Source organism: Mesocricetus auratus, unplaced genomic scaffold (genome assembly GCF_017639785.1).
Source record: "Mesocricetus auratus isolate SY011 unplaced genomic scaffold, BCM_Maur_2.0 Super-Scaffold_100015, whole genome shotgun sequence".
NCBI lineage: Eukaryota > Metazoa > Chordata > Mammalia > Rodentia > Cricetidae > Mesocricetus > Mesocricetus auratus.
In genome coordinates this window covers 62343964-62367433 of record NW_024429198.1, presented here as the reverse complement: position 1 = coordinate 62367433, position 23470 = coordinate 62343964, and the positions used below count along the sequence as shown (strand labels likewise).

Below are 23470 nucleotides of genomic sequence, written 5' to 3'. Positions count from 1 at the left end.
CAGATGCATATTGTGTACAAACCATTGTCTTAAGCCCTAAGAATGCATCAGTGGACAAATTCCAGAAACAAACTCTATAAAAGTTATAAAAAAATACTCCCCAGATCTATGTCTAATGGCCAGAGAGTCTGGGAAACAGAAACTTCATTCAGTGGCTGATGGAGGCAGAGGCATACTCCCATGGCTAAGCCCTGAGCTGAACTCAAGAAATCCAGTGACAGAGAGGAAGGACTGATGACCAAAGGGATTAAGACTGGGATGGTTTAACCCCCAGAAACAGCTGACCTGACAAAGGTTAACTCTTTAATCGAAGGCATCAGCCTGGGAATCCAGCATGGGACTGATCAAGACCCCCTGAATGTGGGTGTCAGTGAGGAGGCCTAGGTAATCTATTGAGCCTTGGGCAGTAGATCAGTACTCATCCCAAATATACACATGGACTTTGGACTCCCATCCAACAATGTGAGATGCACTCTCACTCTGAACTCTTGGGGAAGGGTCTAGGCCCTGCCCTGGAAGAAATGACAGACTATGGACACCCCCATGAAGGGCCTCACCCTCCCTGGGGAAATGAGGGGATAATGGGGGTGAGTTGGGGGAAGGACATAAGAGGAGGGGAGGGAAAGGGAGAGGGACCTGGAACTGACTTGTAAAGCAACCTTGTTTCTAATCTAAATTTAAACTTAAAAATAAATAATAATAATAATAATAAAGTTATAAAAATACAGTGTGCTGTAAATACTAAAAAATGCTATACACACACACACACACACACACACACACACACACTACTGTAAAAATACTACCAAAATACAAAAGTTGTAAACCAAGTTCTCGGACAGGCAAGCAGACAGACAAGCAGCACATCCTCTCCAGGCTGACGGGTGGAAACACTACTAAGAAGTAAACAAAGCCAGCTAAGGTAAGCAGACATAGCGAGAACTGAGGACTGCATGGAGGCATGGAGGGGCTGGGGAGAAACACCAGGGGAGTCTGATGGGGTCGTTGTTATATGGGTATGGTGGATATGGAGACTCGGTGGACCTGGGGAGTAAGGCGAGAAAACAAGTAGAGTAGAGAGCATACATAGAGGGAGGCGAGACCATCCGATGTGCTCTCAGAATATCCACACAGCTGGAAAGGAATGCACGAAAAATGATTCCGCCATACCCCATGGGTCCCACAAGGGGAGGAATTTGGATTTTAGTCTAAATGTTAGATACTATGCTACTATTAAAACTGAGAATTCACATCCTGGCACAGAGCATCTACAGAACAGAGATTAATAAGTATGCCATACCTGTTAACACTTCTGTGTTAAAGACACATAAGACGATATTTCAATGTTCTGTACACTCATCCATTTATAAAAACACATTTTTAAAAATTGAAAGATACATTCTAAAGAAATGCTGGGTTTTCCAGGATGAAAAGAGGATGAAAAGGATTTTGGAAACGCTATATACTTTTAAAACAACTCTGTGTTGTTAAACTGAAAATTAAATGAATAAAAATGAAGGTTATATTTTACTATCAACAAACTTTTGTGACCCTAGAGACTTCCTCCTCCTGGGGGGGTAGCTCTTTGAAATCTTAAGGATATAATTCCCTGCGAATGGCATCTGAGAATACCACAAAAGCAGCCATCTCCGTACCATTTACTTGTAAACATGGAATGTGCTTGTGGTTAGGCCATCAGCACGAGATGTTAACTGTATAATGAGGTGTCGTAACTAAAACTGTTGTTGTTGCCAAAGGAGCAGATTCATGTTTAATAGACACAATACTACAATGGTTAGACACAACAAGGCATGTCTAGACCTATAGAAGAGTGAGTCACCATCAGGCAGTCATCTCTAGGATCTCTGAATCAGGGAAGTACAGATTTAGATCCACTGCTAACACATGCCTTCCTAGAAAGCCAATCCAGTAGATGCAAATACACACGGATGACTAAAGTCCTGGCCTCCTAGGCTATGCTGTGTATCAGAAAGGGGAGAGGCATCGGGCATCAGCTATTGCGGGGAATGGATGAAGTCCTGAGTGATTGTGTGTCGTTGATGTGAGCACAGTCACGCCAAGGTCCCCAACCTCTCAGACCCATGGGAATGGCAAAGCCTCCTCCGGGTCAGGCTCAGAAGAATAGAAAAGTCTTCCTCCGTTTTGAGTACAGACGTTATGAACAATTGACATTTAGCTAAAAACCAGTGCATGCAGGAACAGTTAACCACAGTTTCCTCCTTCCAGGTGACTGACTGCAACCTAAAACCCTCTCCCATACAGAGACCTTCTGCTGACATTAACTAGCCTGCTGCTTCCTCCTCACCCAGCTGTATTTAACAAGCCCACCCCCTCATCCAGCTGTAAACAATAAACCTAACTCATTGCTCAGCCATAGTTAATAAACGTGCTGGGTGTCCAGGCTGCCAATGCATCTCCATCACAGCACACATCCGTGTACATGTACACGTATGTCTATCCTTTCTTTCACTCCCTTGTCATTCCAGACAGGTCAAGTGCAAAGCCATGTAGGTCATGGCTTGCAGTGACTGGAAACCCACAGCCTTATGTGGTGTTTGGAAAGAGAACGGCACCACAGGTTCGTGTGTCTGAATACATGATCTCCGAGTAGAAGAATTACTACAGAAAGAAAGCTTGGGTGTGGCTTGCTGAGGAGTTGTGGGGGTTGGGGGGGCAGGCTTCAGAGGATTCATGCCATTTGCACATTTGCAGAGTGCCCTCTCTGTTAGTGGACCGAGGTGTACGCTCTCAGGAACGTGAACCTTTGGCTGCAGCTCTGGCCATGGGCCGCCATGCCTTCAATCCACCATCACAGACTCTGGCCCTCTGGAACTACAAGCCAAATTAAACGCTTTCTTTTATAAGATGGCTTGTTGGCCACGGTGTTTTAACTGCACCAATGGAAAAGTAACTAGTACACCTTTGTGGGTGAATTTTCTTAAGTCCAGGTAGTCAGTACACTGAATTTAGATACAAGTATAATACATAGGAATAAGGCTAAATCTTTGAAAAGACATAGATCCTTTAAAAGCTTCCCATAGGCTCCTGGGTTGGAGAGACGGCTCAGTGGTTAAGAGCATGTTCTCCTATTGCTAAGTACCTAATTTGGGCTCCCATCACCCACTCTGGGTGGTTCACAACTGCCACTCATCAGCTTGGGGTTCCAGTGTCTTTGGTTTCTGCAGGCACCTGCACTCATGTACACATACCTAAATGCAGACACACATACACACACACACACACTTACACACACACACATACACACATGCTTGCACATAATTAAAAATAATACAGACAAATCTCTTTAAAGATTCCTACAGACAGCACATAGTTGATGCCCTCTTTCTAACTAAGTAACTTTCTAACTTTCTAACTAGAGTAACCATTTCATTTCCCTCCAACTGGCACTGAAGACAGTCTTAAAACTTTGTTGCGATACTTAAGTAATTTTATTTACAGCACTTCCAAGTAATTAATTACCTTAATTAGAAAAGTGAGATATGTAACCTTGCCTAATTGCTGATTTGCAATCACATCCAGAGTACAGTACTGAATGTCAAACCAAGTTTAAATTTTGGTGTGAATTTTGATATAAGTTAGTGTCTAAATGACACTTCTAAAACACAGTGCTCAAAGCTAAATGTATACCTATCTTCCTAACACAAAATAGGTGTCTTTTATTGAGCAATTTTGTTAAGTTCTTTGTAGCTTGTTTCCTCATTAAAAACTGGGTTGATAAAATCTACTCCTAGTTATTATAGTGGGACTGAAAATTGCTCTCCGAGTGCTGAAAACAATAACCACACAACTCACTGAATATGTAGAAGCTGAGGCCGTGTCTGCAAAGAACCTTAACCCTTTCATGTAGCCCACTCCATGAGACGAAACCCAGACCCAGCACCAAGAACCTGAGATGGAGACCCAGAGACCTAGCATAAAACCAAACACTATTGTTTTACTAAAAGAATACAGCAATCAACTGACTCCTAATGACATTCAGTTACACCACAGCTAAGCACTGAGCTGAACTCCTGGAATCCAGTTGCAGAGAGGGAGGAGTGATGGGCAAAGGGGTCAAGACCAGGCTGGGGAAGCCCGCAGAAACAGCTGACCTGAACAAGTGGGAGCTCATAGACCCCAGCATAGGGAACCAGCATAGGACCAAACCAGGCCCCCTGGACGTGGGCATCAGTTAGGAGGCCTGGGCAATCTATGGGGCCTCTGGTAGTGGAACCAGAATTTATCCCTAGTGCACAAATGGACTTTGGGAGCCCATTGCCCATGGAGGGATAATCTCTCAGCCTAGAAACATGGGGGGTGGGGACCAAGGTCCTGCCCCAAATGATGTGACAGACTTTGATGATCCCCCATGGGAGGCCTCACCCTCCCTGAGTGGGGGACAGCAGGAAGTGGGATAAAGGGTTGGTGGGGGCCATGGGAGGATTGGAGGAAGAGGGAACTGGGATTGGTATGCAAAATAAGATTGTTTCTAATTTAAACAAAAATAAGTTTAAAACAGAGAGGAACTAAACCTGTCATCTTAAATAAAGATGCGTTTTCGTTTCCTTCCACAGAAAATGACGTTCCCCAGCGGACCCTCTGACCATACAGCACGACAGAATAGAAGACAAAGTCCACGGCATAGGGATACCCTCACAGGACTGGAGGAATTCATTGAAAGATGCTTGCAACCTGGCAACGCCAGAAGCACAGGTCCTCACCCTCCCACTCAGGGAGGGAGGAGGCAGTTGAGAACATACTCCGATGGACACGGGAACTCCGAAACTCTGATGAGTGGCACGCTTCCTTGTGTGGTGGGGCACGTACGTGTCAGAGGCACAGGAAGAAAAGGGTGGCTCATGGGACACGCTGGGGTGGAACTCAGGGCTCCCTATGCTCTCTACTGGGCCTTAAGGGGAATCCAGGGATGCCCCTTACAGCCCAGGGAGGAGGAGAAAGGACGCCAGCAGGACTAAGGGACAGAGCGCGGGGCCGCTTGCCCCTGGACTGCAAGCGGTGCTCACGGAGACTGCATGCCTATAGAGCACACAAAAACTAGCCCAGGGCCCCGGAAGTTGTGGACTGGTCACAGGATCCTCCTCTCTTACAGGAATTTTTTAGCCCTGTACTGTCAGAGAAGCTGACATTGCTTAGAAAGGAAATTGGGTACAGAAAAAAAAATGACTAGATACTTGAAAGGGACCGCGCCATGTAAAATAGGCCAGGGACGTCAGAAGATTGACACCACAAATTGTCACATCTAAGGTCTGACTTCTCGGTTTCCCAGAATCAAACCCCTTGCAATCCCCGGCACTCGCTGTACGGGGCAGCTCTCATGAAGAGTTTTGGGTGCCTCCACTTTCTTGGCAAATGATCGAATTTCTAGACCCAACGCAACACAACTTAAATGCTGAAGTACATCACAACCAAATTCCCCACATCTTGCTGCATTTTATTCCTTCGACGAATCCCTCGTTTGGAGTTTCTGGTTCCTTTCTGCTTCTCATCTTTGAAGACTGCACCCTCCCATCCATGAAATTCAAGTAGCATTTGGCTTATGGAATCTTTTCAAGAAATCCCCATATTCTTTTAATCCTATATTTGCCTGATCTACTTGAATATGCTTTATTTTTAACACTTTTCAAGAAGAGGGGTGTCTGAAGACAGTCATGGCTTGGCTCTGTCTCCTTAAAGTAGAAAGGGCTTATCACTGGCCTGCCATTTACCACATATAGGCTCTCCTGGCTATTAATCATACCATCAATGCATAAAATACCATCCCCATTTACATTAATCTCTTATTCCACCTTAATGTTTCCAGAGTCCAATTTGAGTTTAATTGCTCCCAAACTCAATGCATAATTTCAAAAGGCCAATCACTCCATTTAAATTTTCCCATTATCTTCTTGAAAGTATTAAGATTTCTTTGTATAGAAGAGCAGCATATGCACTAAAACAGTGGAGACCATTCCAGGGCTAGAACTTCAAGGCACTTGCCACTCAAGACCCCTGTGTTCCCATCATCTCACTATATTTCAGCCTGACTTTTTCCACAAAAAAGTCTTACAGTGTCCGCTGAATGCTCATGTGTTGAAGGCTTGGTCCCTGATGCAAGCTGTGGATACAGCTTGATGAGTTACTGGAAGATGGTGGAAACATTTAGAGGTGAGATCTTTTTGGAGGAAACATGCCCTTGAAGGGTTTGCTTTGACTCTACCCCTTTTCTCTGTCTCTTTGCTTCCTGGACATTATGCGGTGAGCAGTCTTTTTCCACCATATGCTTTATACTATAATGCTCTGACTCGACACAGGAACAGAGACCACAGAGTGAGTGACTATGGACCAATGGCTCTAAAACCATGAGCCCACCTGCAATCCTTCCTCCTCCTTTAGGATGCTGGTTTTCTGGAGTATTCTGTCACAGGAATAGAGAGCTCACTATCCCCCTTTTCTGCTCCAATTCTGTCATAAAGCACCTCTCTTCTCATTTAAACAAGATGTTTCAAAGTGGCTTTTGAGGAAGTGACCATTACTGTATGCATTAGGAAAGCAGAACATCAGCTGTGTTCATTAGAAAAGGAAATGTAAAATGACTGCTGATTCCTAATGGCCTTGTTGTTTCCTAAACCTAGAAACTCCTCTTACTGCAAAAGCGGTAAAAAGAAATAAACAAATAAATAAATAAATAAATGCAAAATAAAATAATGAGCATGAGTACGCACCTAGAGCCTCCATCAGGCACCTCCTTGCAGCGAATTACCCTGGGTTTAATTATGACAAGTGGCCTATTGAGTGGAATTCTCTGTAGGCTTCTCTTGGAAACTATAGATAACCTGATAACCTCACTCACAGAGAACAGCATGATGAAGGAAGGCATTCCTGCTAATCAGAATCATTTACTACCCAGACAAATAATATAGGGGTCTGTAATTTCTAATCAACTAGGATACACCTATGTGTTTATCAGCAATGTCACTGATATTTCCTAGAAATAATATTGCAAGTCATATTAATAGTGATGGTTTACAAGCTGTTATCATTCGGAGGAGGCTACTGTGTTTATGTTTCATTTCCAGCATTGGCATCCCCTGTGTCCTTCAGAACCAAGATTTTTTCAATGTAGAAGAAAAGCACAGATATAATGTTCATGAGGTAATACATGAACTACACCACCCTGAATTATGATTGCACATATTAGTTATAACTTATTTATATGTAATGTAAATGTCTGGAAATACTGATAAGCCTGGCAATACTAAATACATCTAAGGCCCACGTTACAGAACCACAAAACCACTCTCTAATGGAATAGCCCAAAACCGATTCGCGAAAGGACTGATCCCAGGTTTGAGGCGGAAAGTGAACAGCTAAACTTCAGATGCATGAGCCAGACATCGAGGAAGCTATCAGAGACCACCAGGGTCAGGGTCACAGTGAGGAGTCAGGGATCACCATGAGGAGTGTCACACTGACCAGAGATACGAAGTGAGGTCGACAGCTGGGGGTGCACCCAGAAGCAGAGGGGGAGAGGACGTAGGACTTGGGAATGTCAACAAGGGATTATTAGCTCGGGAGCATGTCAGTAAAGAAGAAAGCCTGGCAGAGAGTGGGGAGTATACAGGCTGTTCGCACAGAAAACCACAGAAGAGTGCTTCAAGGAAGGAGTGAACATTAATAGCGATTCTCGCAAATAATTCAAATAATGTGACAACTGATACACATATGATAGGCCTAGAAGCCCTCTAGATGGAGATACAACATGTGTCAACAAAAGTGTCTGATTAAGATATGCAAACCAAATATAGTGGGTTAGAGATTTGATCTACACACACACCTCTGAAATTAATTTGATCATTCCCGTGTATACAAATGCATGGTGTGCATGAGTGCATGTATATTCATAAGCGTGAATGCACATGCGTGTGTGTGCATGTGTGCATGCATGTGTATCTGTATGCAGTGGTGGTCTGAATAAGAATGACCCCCCCAGAGGCTCATATATTTCAATGCTCATCAGAGACTGGCAGTATTTGAAAGGATTAGAAGGATTAGGAGGTGTGGCCTTGTAAGCCAGTCCCCAGGTAAATCCTTTCTTTTATAAAAGTTGCCTTGGTCATGGTAACTCTTCTCAGAAATAGAACAGTAAACAAAATAGTGTGTGTGTGTGTGCATGTGTGTGCATGTGTGTGCATGTATGTCTGTGTGTGTGAGGCAAGCAGAAATCAAAGCATTTCCTAAGAAGATGTGGCCAGCTGCGTTAATCTATTGAACAAGCCTATGAGCACTAACAAAGTAGGTGCCCACCAGAGCGAAGGAACCACTGATGTCCAAACTGAGATATGAATGTTTTGCCTGTGATAGAAATGCTGACATTTTAAGAATTCAGAGACCTTAAGACATGCTTTAAAATGCCTGAGAGTAGAAAAGCAACATGCAAAATCCTGTAACTAAAAGTATATTACATAGAGATTATCCATGGTTATAAATGTAAAAAGTCACGAGAAGCCATAGATTCCAGGATAAATGTAGCAAGAGGAAAGCTCACCGTGGGTGAGGACTGAACCCTGCTGTGAAGATATGCAGGCTCATGCCCTGAACAAATCTCACCGGGGAACTTCCCGGCCCACTCTGCAAACGCCTCTTCTGCTCCAACAGCAGCATCATGAAAGCTGCTAAGGGATTAGTCTCCAGGCCTCTCCAGTTGACTCTCCATCAAGTCCATCCTGCCAGAACCATCTCAGTCTTTTCTCTAAAGCATTACTGTGCTGATCTGAGTCCCACTAACAAAACTCCTAAGGTGCTACCACCTCCCAAAGAAGGTGGTGGATGCCTTTTCCCAAACTATGCAGCTGCTGCTATTCAACTGAAAAAAAAAAAAACTCCTTCTCCCCCCTTGCCATTTCTTCTGTATATGACACTTGTCAAGATCCCAGTGGTTTTAAAGTCCAAGACACGGCTACCTCAGACCAAAGTGTAATTTCCTTCCCTGAGTCCCACTATGCACACTGTTTCCTTCGTGGGATTCACAACATGCAGCCTGTTTATCAGAAAACAGAAACCCCCTCTCTACTAAGCTCACTCCATGAAGATACGGCAAATGTTATGTCCTTTGTGGATACCTCTTAATGAGCAGCAGAAAGCCTTGAGCCTGGCACTTGCTGCAGGAGGCCTTATTTCAAAGTAAAAACCTGTATAAAACATTAGCTCCCGGTTGCTGGGTGTTCCTAGGAAGTACACACAGAATATACTGAGAAAAACAATCTGAGTTGAATTCACTGAAACATTTGCTAAGCTTTTCAGTCTTCCACGGAATGCTCTTGTATGACTCGAGTTATAGGGGGATAAAAGGAGGCGTGGCCTTGCTGGGGGAAACGTACCACTGGAGGCAGACTTTGAGTTTTATGGCCTGAGCTCTCAGTTCCCAGCTCAGGCCATCAGGGCTCTGGCCCTCTGAAACTGTAAGCCAAAATAAACATTCTTCCTCAAGTTGCTTTTGGCCATGATATTTTTATCATCACAACAACAGGAAAATAACTTACATGAAGGCAGGGGACGTAGTGAGATGTGAAACTGTTAAGAGGAGACGGTTTGGGGCCTCAGGAATTTGGAAAATGTCCCGGATACTCTGGAAAGCTATGTAGGGCTCTATGGCTATAGAGCAGAACGGTGTGGTCTGTCTTGCATGTTTAAATATCACTCTGCGCAAAGAATGGGTTGTAGTACAATGATGGAGAGATGGTTCCAGTAGTCTGTTTGAAACATGGGATGCCGGCTGGGAATCAGAATGGAGGTGGGAATGACTATGGCAACGAGGACTAAGTTTCGAAACCAAATACTGAGAAAAGCAACAGAGCCCCCAAAATGTGGGGGGTGCAGTAACCAAAAAATAGGTAGAGACATAAATACCAGTACTCCCCCTTACTGAAGTTACTGATGTCTGTTATGCCATGCACTGGCCACTCTTCTAGGGTTCAGATTCAAACCCTATATTTTTCTTTTTTTTTTTGTATTCCATACAACCCTATCTAAAAGTGCAGGTCACAATGTTAGTTACAATGGACATAATAAAAGGATCAGGGGTATGTTGAGGTCCTCAGATGAGATCTATCTTTATAATAGGTATTGAAAATTAGGCAACCTGGTTACAATCAACAACTTCAGAGAAACTAGGTGAAAAGGGGTAACCCTACGAGGGATACACATGGAGGACCCCAGGAAGGGAAGATAGCCAAGATCTCCTGGGTAAACTGGGATGGGGTAGGAGGGAGGGAATGGGGGATGGAAACATGAGGGATGAAGACCACCAGGTTGGGGGGAGAGGGAGAGCAATGAAAGAGATGTCTTGATAGAGGGAGGCATTGTGGAGTTGGGGAGAAACCTGGAGCTAGAGAAATTCCCAGGAATCCACAAGGATGATCCTAGCTAAGGCTCCTAGCAACAATAGAGAGGCCGTCTGAACGGCCCATCCCCTTTAATCAGGTTAGTGGCTTGCCCTAATTGTCATCACAGAACCTGCATCCAGTAACGGATGGATGCAGATGCAGTGACCCACAGCCAAGCACTGGGCTGAGCTCCTGGGGTTCAGATGGAGAGGGGGAGGAGGGACCATGTGAGCAAGGGGGAGGGGGGAATCAAGACCATGATTGGAAGACAGAGACCGTGGGAGCTCACAGACTGGACTGGCAAATGGAGACCCTGCGTGGGACGGGGACTAGACCCTCTGAATATGGGTGGCGGTCATGTGACTTGATCTATTGTGGGGAGGGGTTGGCAGTGGCACCAGGACCCATCTCAAGGACACAAACTGGCTTTCTGGAGACCACTCCCTGTGGTGGGATACCTTGCTCAGCCTTGATACAGGGGAGAGGGGCTTGGTCCTGCTGCAACTTGATATGCCAGAATTTGTTGACTCCCCAAGGAGGGCCTCACCCCTATGAGAACTGAATGGGGGCGGGAAGGGGGAGAGGCAGAGAGATAGGAGAAGGTGAGGGAGAGGGAATTGGGACTGGGGTTGATACATAAAATGAAAAATAAATTTTTTAAATAAAATAAAAAAATTAACCACCTTTTACAGTGTAAGGGGGGGGCACAAATAAGTTGACGGAACTAAGATCATAATCATTGAGGGGGCCTCATTCCAAAAGACAGCGAGATGAACACCCCTTGCACTGATAAACCGAGGGCTTGCTTGTCTCTTTAATCTCTCTGCTTTCTGGCTTTGGATGACTCACTTGTATTAGAAGCAGCTAGCTAAGGTGTTTAATTATTGTTTTCTGTTCCTGAAAGGCTCGCCCTGATGGGTACTTCTACAGTAAAGAAACAGCAACAGGATGGATCAATCGAACCAAAGTATTTGTCATTGTGACGTAGGCCTTCACCTTCAACCGTGACTCAGAAGGGGGGAAAGCAAAGTATTTTATTTTGAAAGATTTCTTCATTTATCTTCAAACTGATGTAACCTGCAAAGTGTTATTAAAATCTCAGTATGCATGGATTTCGTGAACAACGGCAAAAGTCCTATGCCATGAACCATTCATTCCATGGCTTTGATAAGAGATAAAAGCCGTGCGAAAGCAAGTCAAGTGACTTGGCCGCGAATCCCCCTCAGCTCGGCTCCTTCCAGAAGCCTCTGCCTGACCTGCCTTTCGTCTCTCTCCCCGCAGTCACTTGAGAAATGCTGCCTTTACAAAAATGCATTCTCTGCCTCTTTGAGACAGACCTGCATCTTCTACAACCCAAGGTTATCTTTCTTGTGGGCCTGGCACTCATGTTTCCCGGGATACAGTCATCAAAAGCAAGGGTTTCTACCCTCCAGGCTCCGAATGAGGATGCAGATGTAACATCGGTACACGCCACTGTCGACGTCATGACGCCTTCTGCGTCCTCAGCTCCTGGTCACCAGTTCTCAGTCCTTAAAGTGCTCTGGCCTTACTTTCAGTGTGCATGAGTTCCATCCCTTTTCCTGTTAAATTTGGTTATGTCCTACCGGCTTAACAAGGCTCGTGCCATTTTTCTTTTGCATATATCCAAAGTACAGGAGGACCACCTGCCTTGGGTCTCTACTGGTGTGGAGACACGATGACAGACCAAGGGCCCCACAAACCCATGATAGCTACTTTTGAATGGACCTAGGGAGAGTCATGTAAAACCCTTACACTATGAGTTCTTGCAGTCAAGGACGTCTCTAAGCCCCGGGACATAGGCTTTGAAGGAAAGAGGAGGCTCGCTATAATATTTCCCTCTGAGCAATGGATAAATGAGTGGGAGGGAAAACACTTTTAAGGAAAGCTTTCTCGTTCACTCGACTGATACACAGTAAAGTCCCAAAGAGCCTAGGCTGATTCATGAAAGGAAAGAGCTTAAAGAGGCATTTGAGTCACGGGTAGAGATCTTATCTCCGGAAGGATAAGAGGCAAGTTCTGATTGTGATTGACACATAAGAAGCATCAGTGAAGCAACAGAAGACAGTCTCACCTAATTAAATAAGATAAATGTGGCATTAAGTGGGGAGTGGTCATATTCTAATATCGCGCATATTCAAGCAACCATACCGTGGTGATGCAGAGGACACTGCTAGAAACAGAAGAGGAAAATCACGGGGATAACAAGGTCAGGAAGATGAAGACAGTTATTACGGCTGTGGTTACATGGTGCTGTCTTTAAAACCCCAATGCACAAAACATAAGCCCCCAGGAGAAGGTGAGCCCAGCGACAAATAAAGCCGCTGCTATGAAGTCTGAGTATGTTTGGCTCCATTTAAATCCCATGCTGAAATTCCATGCCCATTTTAAAATGTGAGACCAAGTAACCTCTTTAAGAGGTGACTTTAAAGCCCCAGTTTTACGAATTGATTAGCCCATTCGGGTGACAGATTATTTGATTGTCTGGAGTATATGAGTCCTTCTGAAGGCCAGTGTTGCTAAGCAACCCTTTCCTTACTTCTTACCACGTAACCTGCCCTGTGCCACCTCAAGAGCTCTGCCAACAAGGAGGTCATCACTAGATTCAGTAACTTGACCCTGGAGTAGGGCTCAAGACAAATGAACCCCTGTAACTTACCCAGTCTGTGCTGTTATATTGTTAGCAACAGAATCTACACCCTTAGGTTGGCTTGGCTGGATAATGAGAGATACATCTAGAAACAACCGAGTGCCTATTACCGCAGAGATGCTGTGCTGTCAAAGGTGGTAACAGAGGGTCTCAGCATCTTCGCAGGACCCACCCCTCTGCAAACAAATAATGGGATCAGTAATAACAAGAATACAAAACTACTTTTGAAAAAAAAAAGCAGTAATTAGCTTCGGGGCTAACCAGAGAGAACTTCATCGTATCTTCAAGAAACACTAGAGAGATGAGATCTGGGAGAGGGATTCTAGGGCACAGTGACTGTACGTGTTAGGTTGAAGATCTCAAAAAATGCAAGTGAATGTTGAAACTGAGTATTGACGTGTTCAGAACACATAGTGGCATCACAATATAAAGCATCTTAAGAAATATGAGTTAGAAGAGAGGTTTTGTTTTTTAAAAGATAAATTCTGACATTGGTCAAGAACAACACCCAGGTGTTCATCCCCCGCCACAGGAAGAAAACCCTGGGCTGTGAGAAGCCCTTCAACAGGCCATGCAGCATGACGATGGAGACTGTGTAGGAGATAAGGACTGAAGTCCCCTAGAGTAGCAAGGGCAAGCATAAGTGGACCACGCCCACCAACCACTACAGCTCCAGGATGCTTTCACACGGGGACTTTTCGAGTGGGCCCATGAACTCATTCATTTTCGTCAAGTAGAGGCCTCTATCCATTATTAGGACCTTCTCCCTACCCTTTAAAGACCTGAGAATATGACAAACTGTGTATTTTGGAAGATTAAGGAGGAGAAATGAGGGACTAAGATACATTAAGTTATGGGTGAACAGAGGGAAAAACTTGAGGGCTTCAACAAAGATGGTAACAACTGGGACATGAACGATGTTTTTAATTCATAATGTCCTTAGTAGTGGAAACTCAGGTGTGGACAGATTATGGCCACCTGCTTGGGAGATCCAATGTATAAGAGAAGGTAAATAGGGAGAAGAGCAGAGACTTTTGAGGAAGGAGAAATATTCAGATTGAGAATCGAGGCCTGTACTTGCCAAAGGCACATAGGACCTGCAGACACATATTTGAGGTAAGAATATCAGATTATAATTTTAAAATAGAGGAAAACTTGAAGGATAAGAGTAGAACTTTTGGAAAATGCCAGAAAAAGGAGTGGCTGACAAATAGAAGAAAAAGAAGAAGAAGAAGATCTTTGAGGTTTGAAGCAAGGTTTCCCAGAAGATACAGTGTAAGTGGAGTCAAGGGGGAAAATGTCAAAAATATATGTATGGATAAGACTATGAGCTTTTAGACAAAATTCAGGTAACACAAGGACTGGAAAACATTCCTACTGAAATTACTCATAAAAGGAGATTTCCCTGTGTAGCTTTACTCTCTGGTGAGACAGAGCCAATGTGACAGAGAAGACAGAAAAAGATCCACATGTGGGAAAAGGTAGGCATGTGCAATCCTTGCACTCTGGAGGCTGGAGGAAGACTGTCTGGAGGTTGAAGCTAGCCTCGGCTACACAGCAAGACAGAATCAACTCACAGCTGGCCGAAGTGCTAACAAGAAGTGACTGTTGAGTACCCGTCCTTCTATCAAGCCCCCTACCCCAAGGCTCAGGAAACGCTGCAGAGTGTGGGCAGAAAGAATCCAAGAGCTGGAGGATGGGAGGGAGCGCTGCGAAGTCCTGTCTTCTGGATAGAACGGGGCCGGGCAAGGTCAAGCAGCAGATCCTCCAACATGCTAGCAGACAGCATTAACCAGGGTCGGCGGTTTACAGGGGTCAACAAATGCGGGAGAAGGAAGTTCTGGGGAGGAGGGACCCAGAAAGAATGGGAATCGAGGACTGGGGGTGGATGTGATCAAGACGCATTGCAGACACGTCAGGAATTGTCAAAGAATAAATGAAGGATACGCTAAACGCTATTTTTTTTTAAAGACCCAGACTCGGAAACCAAAAAGGCAGGGAAGAAAATGGGTTGACTAATCTTTCAGGAATTTCCATTAGAAAAGGCAACAGAGACATTTGTTTTCTCTTCCAAAGCTCTTTTCAGCTATTTTGTATAATGACAGTAAAAGAATTTACAGATATTGTGCAAGTATAAATAATTGGTACGTCGTTGCTAAATGGCTTATAAATTGAGTTATTTTCTGCTTAATTCATCTAACGCTTCCTGGAAAACTCGCGTCACTTTTGACGGATCTTCAACTGTATTACTTCCTGACACGTCAGCCTTGTATTTTTCTATTTCCAGAATCTGTCAGGTTGCTAATGATGTATGAAAATCTACTTTCATCCTCCAAATGAGTTCACTTTTAAAAGAACGTCATGGGAAACAATTTATTAATGAGAGGTTATCCTGTAATATATTTAGTTTTAGACAGTGAATTCCTTAACTAACCTCATTTTTTTAATTCAAACTAGAACTCCCTGGAACTCACACACACATGGGTGCAGCATTTTCTTAAATGTCGCCACCAACATGGCCTGGGGAGCAGAATTCAGAGTGGTGCATGTTTTCTCACTTCCTGCCCCCAGAGAGAAGTGCTCCTTCTCATTTCCAACAGACTATGAGAAGGTGCGCCCAACTTCTCAGGGTTCTTTCAACTGAATATCATGAGTTTGGTGAGGAAATTTTCCAGGTCATTTGGGTTAAACGTCATTTTTGTTTTCTTTCCTTGCTGGTCTTTCAATCAGATTACATTAGAAATCTACTCTTGGTTTTTTTTTTTTGTTTTGTTTTGTTTTGTTTTTTTGTTTTTTTTTTGTTTTTTGTTTTTTGCTGTCGTCTCTGCCTCTACTAAGTCTTGAATTTTCAGTTTCCAGTTGTTTTGGAGCACACTGAGCTGTTGGGAGTAAATAGTAAACTCCAGGGGAGTGGGAGAAACAGAAATCAGGCATACAAGTGAGGCATCCCTCTAAGAACCCTGCGACCTCCTTCTAAGGATGATGAAGATCTTGTTCTGACCGTGCGCTCTTTAACAGCACATGGTATAGAAAGAAAGAAGTCAGAATGCGCACAAAATAAAGTACGAATCTCTTCTTTAACTTGTGGGTGACCATTTTACATCCGTCTGACACAATACATTTAGGCTTATTTCTTTAAGGTTTCATTAGGTCCTTTGACACGCACAGGTTGAGATGCATACATCTCTTAGCTACTTCCAAGGCCAGCATCCACTTTGGATGTGCAATAAAGTTTAACCAGAAAATAAGCACGTTTCATTCTGATAATAACATCTTGGGATGAGAAGGTTAAAACCATGCACATAAGCACACAAAATGGGAACTATGCTAATTAGCTTGATGCCAGGGGGTGTCCTTGGTGTACACACACACAAACATCAGCTTTTACATGTTAACTACACATAATTTTTATATCACTGGTATCTCAAAAAAGCTGTTAATTATTTTTCAGATCTCATCTAAATGAACACTGCTGGAACTTCAGTGAATAGACCAGTTCAGAAATAGAAATGCACCTGTTTCACAGGCTGCTGTAATGCAGCCAGCTCAGATCTTCTCTACATGGTAAATATCTACAAAGTATGGGAGATCATACACATTATTTCAGGCCAACAGATGCCTTATTACAGCGTGCCTACGGTAGTTTAATAAATTATTGAAAGTAATGAGACTTCCACCAAGAATAGAATCTATAAACCGTTTTTGAAAGGATAGGGCTGCAATATTATCCTGGCGTTTATGCGTGGATATTGCTGCCTCCTCCCCAACTCTGAAAAATCAATTGCTGAATTCATTACCAACATTTGTAAGGCAAGACTTGCTTTTCTTAGGGTTCCTTGCGAGCACTGGTTCACTTGGGGGAAAAAGCATTGAAATAATTATAGATTCACGTGAAGGGTAAAAATAGCAGCACGCTCTTCCTCCATTCCCCTCCGTGGTTATATTTTTCCATAACTTCAGCACAACATAAAAGCCATAAGGCTGGCGTTGCTACAGTGCGCATTCCAGCTCTAGATCACTGAGTCGTACGTGTTGTTTCGTCCACCACCACAACAAAGATCCAGGTCTATCGTTTCTCCGTGAAGAGCTTATCCCCACCCTCTTTACGGCCACTCTCACCGCCCCCCCCATCACTATCGCTAACCCCCGATGGCTCCTGTCTATTCTCTACTCCGGGAACGCATCACTAATAAACACCTGCGCGACACCCTAACATTTGAGGCTGCGGGAATATTCCTATACACTGCGTGAACATATGTCACCGGGACTGGGTTGATAAAGAAGCTGATTGGCCAGTAGCTGACCAGGATAAGGCTAGGTGGGAAAAGCCAAGCTGAGAATGCTGGGAAGGAGAAGGGCCGAATCTGGAGTCGCCAGGAGGTGCAGAGAGAAAGCAAGATGAACATGCTGTGCCGAGAAAAGGTACCAAGTCACCTGTGGCGGAGCGTAGACAGGAAATAGTCGGTTAACTTAAGTGCAAGAGGCAGCTAACAGCAAACCTGCGCTATTGGCCACGCATTTGTAACCAATGTTGACTCTGTTGGTTGAGAACTGGCAGGCCTGAAAGAAAAGTCTGCCTGCATGAGACTGCTGTTGAATTCCTGAGCCTTTGAGATACACCTAAATTAGCTTGGGCATTAGTAACTCATTGGTGTTTATAGATGAACAGTAGCCACAGCGCGGATGTAAGGCCATTCATTTTTATGAGACACATAGTTGGGTTCTGTGATGAACTGGCTAGCAAAAATAATGTAGTTATTTAATAATGTGTGGCGTGTGTGGCGTGTGTGTGTGTGTGTGTGTGTGTGTGTGTGTGTGTGTGTTCTCAAGATAAAGAAACTCACCAATTTAACTTGGGAAAATATTTTAATATCCGTATTATTAGCCCTTAAAATATTGTATTGCCTACCACAATGCCAATTTCAGCCCGTCACCCACATTCCATAGCGGGGAGGCTGGCATGGTAAGTACTACTTTGGCAAAAAGGAAATAGACATGTAATTAGAGTGCTATCAAGGCTCCAAACTATCATACTATGATGATAAAATGAAGTCACAATGTAAAGGCTCTAAACTACAAAAATAAACAACAGAATTTGCCAGAAGAGTCCGTGGTTTTGAGAATTCAAAACACTATTCCCAGGACAGTTTCAGGTGGTATGGAAATCACTTCTCTAGAAGTAAGTAACAAATGTGTTAAAGAATTTTAGATGACGAGTATTTTCAGGCTTTGCCGCATTTACACAGACCCTAACCTAGCTGAAGTCTCCAGTAAACAGTTTGGTAAATGCTATGAAGAGATGTACAGAAAATTAGAAAATCAGCCTACTCTACACCAAAATAAACTTTCTGGGCATGAATCCAAGAAAACCCACTCTGAATACAATAAGGATAGTTGCAAACACTTTCTACTTGTGAAGAGAAATGGAATTGCTTGATGTGTGGGAAGACCTTTTCCATTCAACTCAGCAAAAGGAGTCAGTTCAATGGATGATGAAGGCACAAAGTAGACAAGCCGACCGTAGATAAGACACAAGAGCCAGGGCTTCACGCTACCAGAGGAGTCAGGCACCATATAACATTCTTCAGACACATGTTGGATCAAACCAAGGAGTTTCAGCCGTGAGACTGATGTAAACACCGTGTGAGCTACAGGAGCCACCTCTGAGCTTTAAAGGCTTGGCAGTAGTAGTTGTATGGACTTCAACTCAAAGACTTGCAGGTGCCCTGCTGCATCATCGTCTTCCAGTCAGTGCAGGTTAGTGCCTTTGCCGAGGAGTGCTTGGTGTCTTCCTCCAGCACCCTGACAGACACTGCTCCCATCAAGGTCAACGCGGCAATGACAGAGAGTACAGAAGCAGGCCCTTGCCAAACCACAGCGGCCACCAGGGGAAACCCCAGTACCCAACAGCAGTGTCGTCATCACCCAGTAATCGACACGCTTGGTCAGTTTCATTTTCATCTACCCCATCCTCACAGTAACCCAGGAGGTCAGTCACGCACGGATCTGTGCAGATGTAGGTGAGTTTAACACAGAGAAACCCTCAGCAACATGGGGCTGGAAACCATAGTTGAAATATCCCTGCACTGGGTAGGAGATGGAATGAACATACAGATGTATGAAGAATCCGGTTCTTCCGTTATTTTCCCTGCTCTTATTATTTTATTCACGTTTTATATGAAGCATTCTCTTCATACGTTTACATTTGTATCCTGAAATTTTTGTCATTACACAGTTAAGGAGTTAAGCGGGGTGAGCTGGCCACTTCCCTTGGTTTCATCGGGTGACAACTCTGCTCTTATCCAGGAATGGGTCCAATATGGAGTCTTCACAGCATGTACAATCCTCATAACAAGGCTGGTGTTGGGGAAGTCTTATGTTAATAAAGCACTGTCTGGCCAATAGGAATCTAGATAGGTGGGACTAGGAGTCCAGGAGGATTCTGGGAAGGAGAAACACAAGAGAGTTTGAGATGTAACGCCATGGGGTAGGAGCCCGGAACTATTCTCCGGTAAGAAACATACTTAGATTAACAATTATGGGGTAATTACTTAAGTCAGAGCTAGCCAGTAAGAAACAAGCAAGGCCAACAGCTTCATAATTAATATAGCCTCCTGTGTGTTTATTTGGGACTGATGCGGCTCTAGAACTAGGCGGGCGGGAAGGCTTCTCTCAAGGAAAAAGCTTCTCTTTACAAGACTGCATGATTTCTGCAAGTCTGCCACAGCGACCTTTCCTTCACTCCCACCCCAACCACATTTCCTGTGGTGCTGTCTCTATCAAACCCATCGTCGGTGAAGCAGCAGCAACAGGCTAGTTACAAGGTGAGTCAGCTAAGGCCCTCGGCCTCAGTTTCCACACAGACCATGGCTACCCTTCATCCAAAGGAAAACCATTTGTTAGGCTGTGGTTTTTCCCTGAGCTAGACTCAACTTTCAAGATTTTAGCTACAATAGTCTCACCAGAATTCTAAATCTGAGCAAAGTGAGACTCCTGAAATACTGTGTAGCTGAAAAGATGTTTACTTACAACGTGAAAACCAGTTCACATTTAAAGGACAGAAATTTATTGGAAAAGGTTGCCAGGCGCTGATGGCGCACTCCTTTAATCCCAGCACTCGGGAGGCAGAGGCCAGCCTGGTCTATGGAGAGAGTTCTAGGACAGCCACCAAAACAATACAGAGAAACCCTGTCTCGAAAAACAAAAACAAAAAAAAAAAAAGGAAAAGGTTTATATAAGTCAATTTGTCGTCACTAAATAGATCCAGGTTAGCTGAACTCTGAGGGGACGAGGCTTACGGAAATACAGGTCCATGCTGTTAGCCACATGTGAGTTTATCAGAGGTTTCTCATTTTCTTTTTCAAATTTCAAATTAAAAAACACAATTTGAAATTGGGCATGCCAGTGCATGCCTGCTATCTCAGCACTCAGGATGGGGACAGGAGGAGCTCAAACCCAACTGTGTCAGGCGAGCAGAAGCTCTTGGGACCCTGTCTGAAAAGAATAGAGAAAACAAACAGAAGAAAGAAGCAAAAAGATCTAGAAATCTGTCACACTAACAATTAATTAATAAAAACTCAGCTAATAATAGTCCAATAAACAGCCATCGATAGCTGAATCTCAATTGTTTGTAAAATAGAATAAAATCAAGACCATGGGATTATATTTAAGCGCTTTAGCAAATGGGCCAGGCTAATTTCTATTCACTTTCTTTTTAGAAATAGCATCATTCTCTCTTGTCAACGTTGAAACCGGAGATTGCTGTCATGTGGCATGCTTTTTTTTTTAACAAAAAGTAAATACCTGCCTGTAAGACAGTATTGGAGTTTCCGAGGTGACAGGATGGGGAAACCATCTGCCACAGCAGCCCAGACTGGGAATGGACTCTTCTCCCTTGCTCCAGGGACAAGAAGAATGGCCGGTACCTACTGTTTGTGTGGAAGCTCTGCCCAGAAGACAAGCAGCCCAAGGCCTCCAGGTAGCTGGTAGCACATAAAAAATGCTTCCTGAGAAAAGGGACAGGAGACAGGAGAGGAACACTGAATTGTCACCAAGGAAGAGAGAGAGAGAGAGAGAGAGAGAGAGAGAGAGAGAGAGAGAGAGAGAGAGAAGGCAGGTATGCAGGTGATTGTCTCTTAATCATCAAAGGTCAAATGATCTAAACAAACTTTGCAGACAGGAAATCAGACTTGAAAAAGAAAATGAGAAACCTCTGACAAACTCACATGCGGCTAACAGCTTGGACCTGTATTCCCATAAGCCTCGTCCACTCAGAGTTCAGCTAATCTGCACCTGTATTCCCATAAGCCTTGTCCACCCAGAGTTCAGATAACCTGGACCTGTATTCCCGTAAGCCTTGTCCACCCAGAGTTCAGCTAACCTGGACCTGTATTCCCGTAAGCCTCGTCCACTCAGAGTTCTTCAATGGAATAAGCACCACTTAATATTTACCATATGGGTAAAAATGTGCACACTGCTGAATTTGCTTGCCTGCAGTGTTACAATAGCCTTCATCACGTTGGGAACATGTTCCTGATTCCATTCTTAGACTGAAAATCAGGAGGATCAGAGAGCCAAGAATTCTCAAAACAAGCCAAAAAGTACTACAACAAAAACAAAACAAAACAAAAATCATTGGGCCAGTCAGATTGCTCAGTGGGCAAAAGCACTTGTTTCCAAGCCTTTAACCTGAGTTCAATTCCTGGAACCCACAGGAATGAAAGAGAGAATCACCTCCTGCAAGTTGTCCTCTGAGCTCCATACTCAGCTGCAGTATGCACACGAAAATATGAGTGTGCACATATGCACGAGTGTTCTCACACTAGCTCGCAGACATACACACACACACCACACGCACGCATAATAAATGGCCAACTAGGTAAATGAAAAAATTTAAAAAATAAAAGGAAAGAACCATGTGCCCTAAATAATTTAGTCAAGAATTTTCTGAAAATTATGTTTACATTATGATTAAGTTACCATTGCAGAATTACTGTCGCTGTTTTCTTTCAGCCTAATTGCTAATCGTGTGATTACAGATTTTTAAAGTAAGGGTTACATGCAGGTTCCTTTATCAGGACCCTGATAAATAAGACTCACTTGCTGTGGATTAATCTTTCCGTAGACTGTGTGGATATCCGTTGCTACGACAGAGAACAAGTAAGACTCACAACATGAGATCGAGGTAGAAGCCACGGGCCTTGGGGTGGCACGCAGATGAACAGAAATGGGTTGAGTCATTGGCAGAGCATTTGTAATGCACACTGAGTCTCCGAGTCAGTTATTGACAGGGAAACTCCACCTACACTCACTGGGTTTTACCATTTGAACTCTACTACTGCTAGTTCCCCGAAGGTCGTTTCAATCCAAAACTGGCTAAGTGGAGAGATCCACAGAAAACAGTGATCTGAAATGCATCATGAAGACTAAAACAGAAGGCAGGAGCAGTGGTTTGAGAGAAAATGGCCCCCACAGACTCAAAGGGAGTGGCACTATGAGGAGGTGTGGCCCTGTGGGAGGAAGTGTGTCACTGGGGGCGGGCTTTGCGGTTTCAGATGCTCAAGCCAGGCCCAGTGTCCCACATTCTCTTCCTGCTGCCTTCTGATCTGCATGTAGAGCTCTTTGCTATTTCTCCCACACCGTGTCTGCCTGCGGGCCACCTGCTTCCCACCGTGATGACAATGGACTGAACCTCTGAACTGTCAGCCAGCCCCAATTATGTTCCTTTATCAGAGCTGTCATGGGAAACATGGGTGGTGATGCACACCTTCAATCCCAGCCCTCGGGAGGCAGAGGCATGTGGATCTCTGTGAGTTCAAGGCCAGTCTGGTCCATAGAGCCCCTTCCAGGACAGCCAGGACTAGGTAAAGAAACCCTGCTCAAAAAAACAAAAACCAAACAAATGAATTGCCATGGTCATGGTGTCTCTTCAGAACAACAACAAAAAAAAAACCTGACTAAGGCAGCAGGCTTATTTATATCATTCCACATTTTCCATAGTGAGCAAAAGTATATAAGAAGGCTTCCGTGGTCCATGGCACTCCACATTATTTCAGCATGAGCCCCACACCTATACGCACAAATCTCACCAAAGTAGCTCACGGTCGAGTCCCTAAGAGAAATCAGTGAAAAAGCCAAGACAAATGACTTTGGCAAGGTTTCCAATGCCTCTCCAAACAGCAGCATCCTTGGAAAGAATATGGCTTCAGACTTGGGGGTAATCCCCAGAGTCACAGTGGATATGGCAGAGCCTTGGCATACATAATTATGAATACGTCTTGGCATCCCTTAACTCGCCTCAACTCAGCTGCCTTCTGCCATGCTGTCATGACTCAGGAAGTAAGGCAAGCATAAACTGCAGACGACGCACACAGATGCCTGAGTTTGGACTCCATGTGTC

The 23470-nt window shown here is 44.1% G+C and overlaps 1 protein-coding gene and 1 long non-coding RNA gene across 8 annotated transcripts in view; both read right to left on the bottom strand.

Moving 5' to 3' along the window:
* Positions 1-23470, bottom strand: part of Camk4 (calcium/calmodulin dependent protein kinase IV) — a 215649-nt gene that overhangs the window by 154695 nt on the left and 37484 nt on the right. The gene's annotated exons all lie outside the window — the stretch shown is intronic.
* Positions 17919-21077, bottom strand: LOC121144382. Its single transcript, XR_005881738.1, has 2 exons — positions 20101-21077; positions 17919-19513 (listed from the first exon to the last, which is right to left on the bottom strand). It is a non-coding gene; the product is annotated as an uncharacterized LOC121144382 (long non-coding RNA).